The sequence below is a fragment of the Theropithecus gelada genome, chromosome 1, assembly GCF_003255815.1.
Source record: "Theropithecus gelada isolate Dixy chromosome 1, Tgel_1.0, whole genome shotgun sequence".
Lineage (NCBI taxonomy): Eukaryota > Metazoa > Chordata > Mammalia > Primates > Cercopithecidae > Theropithecus > Theropithecus gelada.
In genome coordinates this window covers 133449034-133459718 of record NC_037668.1, presented here as the reverse complement: position 1 = coordinate 133459718, position 10685 = coordinate 133449034, and the positions used below count along the sequence as shown (strand labels likewise).

General features: G+C 37.4%; 1 pseudogene; it reads right to left on the bottom strand.

Annotated features, from left to right (window-relative positions):
- Positions 1-7117: 7117 nt before the first annotated feature.
- LOC112629370 lies at positions 7118-7791 on the bottom strand (annotated as a pseudogene).
- Positions 7792-10685: the final 2894 nt, after the last annotated feature.

Sequence of the window (10685 nt, the reverse complement as noted above, 5' to 3'; positions counted from 1 at the left end):
ATGCCTAGATGCTTTTGGTAGTTGAGCGCTACCATTTCACTCCAGCCACCTGAGATCCAGTTATTCCCATGGCCTTTAGGTTTCCCAATACAGTTACTACAGTCCTAACTGTTGATCTGGCTTAAAAAGAAGAGTAATCATGGAGATTTTTAAAGACTGCCAGTGCTCCCACAAATGTATTTCTGTAGTAGACATGAATGGCATGTCTTCTGGACCCTCCCAGTCTGACAGAATAGATTGTATACGTTAAATTCATTCTCACACACCAGTCTCCCTAACCCTTTGCATTCCTTCGTCAACATTAAACAAGGTGGGTCCAGATTTTTTAATTCACTCACTGTGGATCATATTTTGATCTATCATTCAGCCAACCAAACAAAAGAAACTGACAGAGCCTTTTATTATTTCCTGAGCTGCAACATTAAATGAAGAATCACTACTTCATGAGCCCATATTAAAAAGTTTATCTAATCCAACTTAATGTTTCTTTCAGTATTCCACATGTTTAGTACCTCTCTTCCTACACAAGGTCCCTGGATTTTTGACTGTATACATTGGAAAACTCAAATGATTATTTTGGAGGGTAGCACACCTCTGCATGAGTCACACTTTGTACCTCACCTTAGGGGCCTGCTAGGATTTGAGTCCAGTTACAGATCTAGAAGCAAAGAGGAGAAGAAGAAGTGGGTTCTGAAAAGAATCAGCATCGTCTGGTTAAAATCGGTCTCAGAAGAAACCATTATATTTCACCCAAGCAACAAAGGGTTAATCCCCACAAATGAGAATGGAGAAACCACTATCCCAGAGGGTGAAGAGGTCTCTTCTACTGGCAAACAAGACTCATTGAATTTAGGGGTTCAAAGTCTGCAGCTTCACCAGTGTCTTTCCAAACATTTCCTTTCTAACTTTCAGTACACTGTTCTTTACCAATCAATGCACTCACCTGTGAATCTGAGAACTCAACTTGTTATGTATTTCAGCCAGTTGCAGAATGAAACTTTGTATTTTATTTTCAGCAGTCTTAACCTTCAACTACAGTCAATAATGGTCTCCTTCATGACACACATAGAAGCTCTCCAGTCATTTATGCATCGCTTGAGCTAAAAATTCATATTCCTGAGCTCATCTTTATCTTTCACTACTTTTTCCACTGACATTAGGAAAAACCAGCCAACCTCATTATATTCACCAGTTTTCCAAAATTGTTCACAGCAACCCAGCTCCCAGTTTTTTATGAGTGGTTTATTAGGAGGATCCAATAAAATTATTTTGTATATCTCTATTGCCAGATTACACCATGGACTATCAGTGCTCTCTTTTATATGGGAAATAATTATTACCACATTTAAGTTTAATCCGATTAAGAAGCCAATTCCATAAAACCAAAGGAAATTTGGAAAACTCTTACTTAAAATTCTTTTCCTCTGGGAACTCTCTCAGTATCAAAATCTATATCAATTTGGATTCTCCAAAGAAAGCAAATTAATAGGAGATCTATTGATATAGATATATAAAATTTATAACAAATAATTGACTCATGTGGTTATATAGTCTAAGAATTCCCAAGATCTATTTTGGTAATCTGGGATCAAGAAGAGCCAATATTTATAGCTCCAGTTTTAGTTTGAAGATCTGCGAACTAGGAGAGTTGATAGTGTAAGTTGTGGTCCAAGTTCACAGGTAGCAGAAGACCAATATTATAGTTTAAGACCATCTAGCAGAGAAAGTGAATTATCTCTTATCTTTTTTTTTTCTAGGCCTTTCTTAAATTAAATGAGGGCCACACACATTGGGTAGGGCAATTTGCTTCACTCATTCTACAAACTCAAATGTTAATCTCAACCAGAAACACCCTCACCAACACACTCAGCCTAATGTTTAATATTAATCATTGACAGTTACCAAGGAATTTTGTTTTGAATATGATTAATAAATTACTTAGTATTCTTGCTAGTAAGCAAGATAGTAAATTCTTGGAACAATGTTAATTGCAATGAATAATGTAGACTAGGTTGCAACTTTTAATTAGATATTTCAAAATACTCCTATTTTGGAAATCTTTAAGCTAATAATTTCAAGGCAATATGATAAATATGGTAAATTATTTGTATACAATTAAAAGGCTATCTTGTAATGACTTTGGATAAATGGTTCACATACCAATATTGTGAAATATCTTAAATTTTTCTCACTACATATTTCTATGATTAAAAGTACTAAATACTGAGACAACATTATGAGTAATGAGAACTTTAAACCTATAAATTATTACTAGTTTGTTTTAATCACAGTTAATTTAAATACTTTTTAATTTACTAAAATGTATTGAATTCTATTAAATAGAATTCAGGAAAGCCACAGATACTATTAAGAAACGGGGCTATTTATACACTGATATATTTGTATATAAGAAGAAATATCTATTTTAGTTTCTAATTATAAAAAGTTAATACGTTTAAAACAGACACAATGTTATTAAAAATGTTAGTGACTCATGTAAAACACATAAAATTATTATTTGTTATAAATACAATGTTTATGAACAAATTTCCCTTACTGTCATATTGATAAATTGCTATTCATGTGGTTCAGAATTTCAGATAATTAAACACATATTCTGAAAGTGAAAATGTTTCCTCTTATGTGAATCACTTAATATAAAGCTAGTTATAGAATGGCCATTGTTTTAAAACATGAAATCAAAACTGAAGTTCTCTTAACATTTGTTAAAATGTTGTAGTGTCAGAAAAATACATCCTCAAGCTAATATTTTCTCCATAATCTATTCTGTAGTCTGATAGCTATTAAAAGTATGCTTCAAGTATACAGAATACAGAGGAATTGCTATCAGCTTAGGAATCAGAGACTCACATTCAAAAATCTCGAAATCTTCAATGATGTTAAATACATATAAAAATTAAAATAAAACAACAAACTCCTGTATCCTATTGATATTTTAGAGGTAGTAGGAAACTATTACTTATTTCCTTTTTTTTTTTTTTTTTTTTTTTCTGAGATGGAGTCTCCCTTTGTCACCCAGGTTGGAGTGCAGTGGTGCAATCTTGGCTCACTGCAACCTCCGCCTCCTGGGTTCAAGCGATTCTCATGCGTCTGTCTCCTGAGGAGCTGGGACTACAGGCACATACCACCACACTCAGATAATTTTTTTTATTTTTTATTTTTCATAGAGACAGGGTTTTACCATGTTGGCCAGGCTGGTCTCAAACTCCTGACCTCAGGTGATCCTCCTTCCTCTGCCTCCCAAAATGTTGGGATTACAGGCATGAGCCATCCACCAGGTCACTCATATTCTATTATTCTTCTTCATCTTTTCCTGCTTATTGATAATGGGGAAATACGTCACCACTTAAAACATTTGTACCATCTTGGCTTTCTGAATTTTCTTCTGTATCTTTGTTTCTTTTTAATCTCAGCCTCCTTTTCTGTTTTCTCAGGCTCCATCTATTTGATATTTCCTAGGATTCCTTGTGTTTTCTTCACAAACAAAGCCTCTCTATGTACTCACTCTTGTGAAAGAGTGATTGTCACAGGATCCTTGGTGTGTCACTTTTCCAGCCAGAAACCTCACTGGCTGGTGGCATCTTTTCCTGAGTTCTGCTTGAGCCCACTGGGCTCATTCTGCCAACTTTGCCTGGCAGGCTGTGCTCTGCACATGCTACCAGCCTGGATTGCATGCCTGCCAAGGGCAAGCCAGGTGAGGAGTGATGAGGGTTGTGTGAGCAAGCAAGCAGGGGTTCTGGCCACTGCACACAACCAGGCACACTGGATGTGGCAGGGCAGGCAGTTCCAGGCACTGGCATGGGCAACTCCAGGTGCCAGTATGGGTGCCAGCTCCCTGTGAAACTTCAGTTGGACTAGGTGTACTGCTAGTGGAAGCATCTGGAAGCTTGGAGGAACCAGGAACTGCAGAGCCCCAGAGAGGGTGTTACAACCCTGGCTCAGGGAGTTTCCAGGTCTGGGCTCCCTGAATGGCCATAGCTCTTCTATTTTTCTCTCTCCTCTCCTTCTTATTGCCACAACATGGCGAGCAAGGGGATTGTTTAAGCCCTCTTTGTGTTACAGCTCTTTCAGTCCTGTCATTCAACAGGTTCCAAGTTCTTGTCCCATGTCTAGGAAGAATTAGGTGCTGTATTGAGTGACAGAACAGGGCAGAGGAGACCCACAAGATGAAGAGGTGCTTTATTCAACAATAAAATGGGGCAGAGGAGAACTGCAGTGAGTAGCTCCTTTGTGCATGCAGGTCATTTTGTCAAGTGTCCAGCTCTCAGCAGAGAAGAGACCAACGACCAACAGTGGGTAACTCCTATCCATAGGCAGGTCATACCATTGTCTGCCCAAGTCTGGCTGAGTCTGGGGCTGCTATGGGCTTCAGAGGAAAGGAAGTGCATACTGATTGGATCATGGACACATAGAAAAAGCACCATATTTTCTCACTCCGGTCCATGGAGCTGGCAGCCCAGCCCCCAGGCCTCTCAGGCCATCCCTGGCCTGAAGGTGGGGTTTCACTGGAGACCTGCCCCTTTCTACCCAGGAGCCTTTCTGCCTTCTGACATCATTTCCCTGCCATCCACAGTGCCCACTGCACCCAGGCTGTTTCTGCTGAGAGGTGCCTGCAGGCATGCACAGACCTGCCCTTAGCGCCTCCTTGGCCTCCCTCCCATGCTTGCCGGTGCCCAAAGTCCAGAGGAGACTGAGGCAGCAGGAGACTGAGGTGTCAGTGCTGCCCTAAGCATGTGCACACCCGGTCAGGTCATGACAGCATCCCGGGTCAGCCACAACTTTGCTCTAAAATTGGAGCTGGCCCTGGGAACAGGGAGAAGCCAGGCAGTGGCAGGAGGTACTTCCAAGCCTGTGGGGGTTAAGGTGTTCCCAGCCCCTCAAGAGTGCAGAGATGCCAGGGTCTGCAGCTGTGGCTGGGTGGCTGCAACTATGCCCGAGAGGATGGGGCTCCTGCCTTTACAACTTGGAAGAGGGCAGGGCTTCTACCTGTTCTCGGTTCCTGCCTTCTCTGTGGAGTGTACATCCCAAGCCATGCCTCCCCAGCTGCAGCCTGCATCATGGTAGCAGCCACTCCAGATGGGCTGCTGCTGACATCATGATAACATCAAAGTTTGTATATAAAACCCAGATCATATGTCTGCTGTATTATCTAAACATTAAAAATCATAAATAACTGATTAAAGGGATATGCCACAAGTACCTGAAAATCAATAGGTTTAAACTCATCATTTTTGTGTCTTCAAAAATTATCCTCCTTCATCCTCCATTCTGATTCACTTGTTGAGAATCATCTATAGCTTTCTGTTTATCCATAATATTTAAGCATTCCTAAATGTTACAATTCTAATTTCTTAAAATATTTTTATCAATATACTTCTTTTTCTTCCCCACTGCTTAAGTTAGTCCCTATTACTTTTTGCAGGATTTTTGTTAAGTTACTATATTAAACTCACAATTTCTGCTTTGTAACAATTAGCCCATTTGGTATTCTCCAGTTATAATTCTTTCTGCAAATAAACACCAAATATGTTATCTTTAATACTTACATCAAAACTTTTCATTCAATATGAGATTAATGTTGTAAGTTATAGTGATAATTGAACTATTATCATGCCCTATGATATGTAACTCAATATACAATAAGTCATCTTACAGTTATTTCATAATACATATATATATATTTTTTCTTTTTCTTCTTTTTTTTTTTTTGAGATGGAGTCTCGCTCTGTCGCCCAGGCTGGAGTGCAGTGGTGCGATCTCGGCTCACTGCAAGCTCCGCCTCCCGGGTTCACACCATTCTCCTGCCTCAGCCTCCCGAGTAGCTGGGACTACAGGGGCCCGCCATCACGCCCGGCTAATTTAATTTTTTTTTGTATTTTTTAGTAGAGACGGGGTTTCACCGAGTTAGCTAGGATGGTCTCGATCTCCTGACCTCGTGATCCACCCATCTCCGCCTCCCAAAGTGCTGGGATTACAGGCATGAGCCACCGCACCCGGCCTTAAATATATTATTTTAATTTTAAACTTTGAAAATAAAATTTCAAATTCTAGAAATAACCGTACCTAGGTTATTGCTGCAGCTTAGCCACCATTTAGGCATGAGACTGTGTGAAAGTCAATTAATATTATAAATGTTAATGACTCCTTTTGAAAAACAAACAATCATTTTAGATTACCTCACCTATGTCTTTCAGCTCTTAAGATTTTGTGGTTCTTTTTATGAAGAGATGGGAGTCTAATCACTTGCATTAGAAAAGAAAAATCCATTAAATATCCCAGAAAAGTCACACTTAAACTCAATAATCAAATTACATTTATTTAAATGTTCAAGTATTTTTAGCTGATTTAATGTGAATGTAGACTAAGAAAGAAATTCACCTTTTTTTCTCATAATTGAACCACTGCAGCTTTTGTATTGGTGTTGCTTGGGTAGATGAATCTCATCTTTTCTCTACATCTATCCAGTAGAGAGCTCTGCTTCTGTATTAGCAAGCTAGATAAATTCAGTACTTTACTGTCTTTACTACCTAATATTTTAAATTCAGCATGTCTCCAATGGAATGAAACTAGATCACATATAAAATCAATCCTATTTAAACAATTTTACACTGTCATGCTTGAGAGTAACAAGAAATAACTGGAAAATGAATGTTATAATTCACTTTTCCCCTAGAAGATAATTTTAACACAATCACTTATGAATATCATTTAAAAAAACTTTCATTTAATCCTCAAGTTCTGTGGGTTGACTTCTGCTTTCTATGTTCGTATGCAAAGTGCAATACCATAATCATAGGAACTATAAACAGATAATTTGCAAATTCAAACACTAGGGATTCACAAATTATACCAGAACCAAAATGCAGTTTTTGCAAGGACCACTAGTATTTTAAACCTACTATCAGAAATAAAAATTGTTAAAATGTTTTTTTCTTTGTTTTGTTTTATTTTTCCTGTATAAGAAAAGACCCCAATATCAAGGTATAGAAGGAGATAAGAGGGGACATACCCTCTAGTATAAGGAAACAGGGTGGGAGGAGAAGGAAAAGCCTCAAATGGAAGGGTAGAAGGATAATGTTATTAAGGCAGCAAAATATTATCTGTAAAAAGTTTCAGGAGGTGTCTTCAGAGCCTCAGATATGAAGGCAGTGATTGCCTTCTCAGTAGGGTTCTCACCACTCAGGTGTCCAGAATAAGGGAAATGGAAGCTTCTATTCCTTCTATGGCAGCCACTCCATTGCACACTCTGAGTCTTATGTAAATAAAAGTGCTCCAGAGCTGGGAAGGCAGAGATTTGCTTATGTAGGACAAAATAACATTTCCAGCAGCAGTTGTGCTCCATCTCAGGCACCACCAACTCTACTGGATGAGGCCCTCTGTGGAGAAAGTCTACATGCGGTAGAGACACATCTTAGGGCCAGTCATCCTATAGAGGCAGCCCAATCAGGTCAAAGATTTTGCCCAACTTTTCAGCTTTAGAGTTTCCACAGAAGAGAGGCTTTTGAGGAAACATCTCTGCGAAGACACATCCAACACTTCACAAGTCCACAGATGTTGCCTGTGTAGATTGCAGAAGAACCTCATGAGCACAGTACAACAGTGTAACAACCACAGGTATAAACACCATCTAGTAGCTATAGATTCTGGCTAGACTAAATCAGCCAGCTTGACTGTGCTACCACTTGTCACTGGAATGTTCTCTGACTTCAGATACCAGTGAACGATGCAATGGAAATGAAGAAAATCTAGGTCTCTTTGAAACTTGTGCATCAGTTGATGGTCTCAGCTGATTATATGATTTGGCTCTGTGTCCCCACCCAAATCTCATGTCAAACTGTAATCCCCATGTGTTGAAGGAGGGACCTGGTAGGAGGTGATCGTATTATGGGAGTGATGTCTAATGAGAACTCTAATGAGAGTAGAAGTGATCGTATTACAGGAGTGGTTTCTAATGAGAACTCTAATGTGAGTTCTCATTAGGAACTTGAAGGCCACAAAGTGGCCACTGTGGGGATCACAGTCATTTTACACTGACTCATGGGCACTAACACCAATTTCAGCCACTCATATTGAGAGGTGGTCATTCTCAGATCAGGGTAGATCCTGTCACCAGGCTGGGAGCTGTGAGGGCAGCCAGCATAAGGGCCCTGGAGCCAGTTCTTGTAGCAACATATGCCCAGGCTTTAATCATTTTTAATGGAAAAAGACAAAATATAAGTAGAGATAGAGTAAGAGAAAGAGAAAAATTAATTAGAATAGAAGAAAAAGGAAAGAAGATTTCCAGGTTTGAAATAAAATATGAAAGATCCATATGCCCTGCAAATAAAATAGCTTAACAACAATCTGGAAGATTAAACTAGTTATAAAAAGAATCAAAATGGCATTGGGTGGTGGAAATACTTCTTCATTGTGGTTCAGTGAACCAGAATAACTCTAGATGAGAAGGATGACCTGAAGTGCCAAAATGTAAAGAAAGAAAGAAAAGTAAACCCAACAGAAAATCAGTTAAGGGCAGTTCATAGCTAAGAATGCTTGTTGTAAACTGGCATGCATAGAACTGAGTTAGCCTCAGTTGACTATTTCTTAACCTGTTTGCCAAGTGATTATCTCTAGTTCTACGGTCTTGGTGTATCTGTATTAATGCATCTGTGCCTAATGAATAATGAACCTTTTATGTGATATTCTACCACATATATACCAGAGATTGACTTACAATTAATTATTTCATTCAACTTGCTTTATATGATTGGAGAATTAGTTTAAGCATTATAGCTTGGTTTCTTAACTGCGATTATTCCCTATGGTTATATATTTAAAAATAGGCTATTTTCATTTCCAATTCCTGTCTGTGTTAATTTATCTATACAGTCAATTCATTTAAGTAAATAGTGGAAAATGGCATAAAGTAGAGTGATATTAACTAAGGCATGCTACTCCTAAACCTTTCCTAATGATATCTATTTCTAGAATCATGAAGAAAATTTCGATGAAAAAGTCAACAGAAATAACTTCTCTGTAGTTGATTTGAAAAGTCACTTACAAAGTCCTTATAATCAAAATTTCACTCTATTAGTCTGTAGTAAAATTTTCTAAAAGTGAATTTTCTATTGTTTATTGTGTAAAATTAAAAATGACTATGCATTCTTACATTATGAGAAACAGTGGAAACCTATTACATTTTATTCAGACTTTTTTCCTTTATATGCCCAACTAAAAACCATCAACAAATGTATCTTATTAAAAATATGCTGTTTATTATATAAATGTTTAGGATATATATTTTCTAGCATTGAATTTTATTCTGCAATAGATCACTGCTGAACAAAAATGTTAGCCCTGTTTTCCTAATTTTTTTGCTGAAGGAAAGTGGATATGTTTGGCCAACACCAGGTTCATAATAGTGATCACATCATGATTGACCTATGCCAATTAAGATTCTGATATTTTTTCTTTTTGTTACTTGCTGCTGAAAGTAACTATAAAATCTGCAACCTATTTTTAACCAATGACATGTAAAAGGAAGTCTTCTAGAAAGACGAGGGTTATCTTGCATAACTTTTGCCGTACCAGTCAAAGAAACTGATATAGTGGCACAACCAAACACATTTCACTCCCAACTTAAATGTTATGAGGCTTGAAATTTTAACATACATTTTACAACACAAGTAATACAAACTGAAGTCATTTGCAAAGATATTGTTGAGTTAGTAAAACACTGTAAGTAGCCACCTATAGACTTCTTGATATTAAAAAAATAAACTTTAATTAAGCATTATCAATTAAGTTTATTGTTCTAGTTGTCCAAAGAAGTACTTTCTAATTTAATCACCAAAACTTGGCAGAAGTGTTAATACTACAGCACTGGCATTCAAATTTTTATATATAAAAATGTGTCGTGCATCTTACACGTACAAACCAAATACCTGGCTCCAAATTGTGATTTAGGCTGTAGTTTCTATGAATCTCTCAGGGAGGTCTCACACTCCATTAATCTCATATGCTCAATAAATGTACCATCTAAACAATTAATTTTCTATTATTTTTTTCATTAGCTGACACACAACTAAACTGAAAAGAATTAATTTTTCAGATGTGTTTTCTGTACTAAGAAATGTCATTTTTATTTTTATAGGTAAATGAAGAGAGGATGTCAAATGAATTGGTAAGCCAGACCTGCTCAATTCCATATATCCTGACTTTCCTTTTATAATTGTTTATTTTATGTAGTTTGAAGATGCCCCCTGCTCTGAGGAAACTGGTAGATAATGAACACTAGAATTATCAGTGAATCAAATTGAGCAACCATCCTGCATTGTCTAAGATGCTTGGAGAATATCTCCAGTTTACAATAAATCCACTCAATTAAACTGCTACTTTAAACATCAAAACAAATTTATGAACAAGTAGCGTGGGCTCATAGAAGCTTAGGCTATAAAGTTGGGAAAAGGCTGTATGAATCAGTGTTCATAAGCTACATTTGATGTGTACGTGTTGTGTGCTCCTGTGTAAAAATATGTGCACAGGCTCTTAGTTGTGTGTTATCCAGTTAGTAAATATTTTGCTTATTGTCTATTTGTTACTATTATTTCTGACATGACTATATTCTAGCTTAATTGAAAAAATTCAATATCTTGTCTAAATACTATGTTTCATTTGATTCAATT